The 220-nt window shown below is 67.3% G+C and overlaps 1 protein-coding gene across 1 annotated transcript in view; it reads right to left on the bottom strand.

Annotated features, from left to right (window-relative positions):
* The window catches only part of LOXL3 (lysyl oxidase like 3), a 23,002-nt gene that overhangs the window by 21,959 nt on the left and 823 nt on the right, over positions 1-220 (bottom strand). The gene's annotated exons all lie outside the window — the stretch shown is intronic.

Genomic DNA, 220 nt, shown 5'->3' on the forward strand with positions numbered 1-220 from the left:
GGGCCCTGCCTCGTCCGAGCTTACACAGGGCCCGCTATAACAGCACGGGGCGAACAGACAGGGCCGGCTGAGGGGCGGGCGTGAGGGTGCGAGAGGGACGCGCTGGTACCCCAACACTTTCCCCAGGAGACGAACCACGGTGAGAGCCCAGCAAATGCTTTATTGGCAAGGACAGCGCTTCCCCCAGCCCCTGGGCGGCAGAGGGGGAGGCTGCCTCACC

Source organism: Egretta garzetta, unplaced genomic scaffold (assembly GCF_000687185.1).
Source record: "Egretta garzetta isolate BGI_Z169 unplaced genomic scaffold, ASM68718v1 scaffold957, whole genome shotgun sequence".
Classification (NCBI taxonomy): Eukaryota; Metazoa; Chordata; class Aves; order Pelecaniformes; family Ardeidae; genus Egretta; species Egretta garzetta.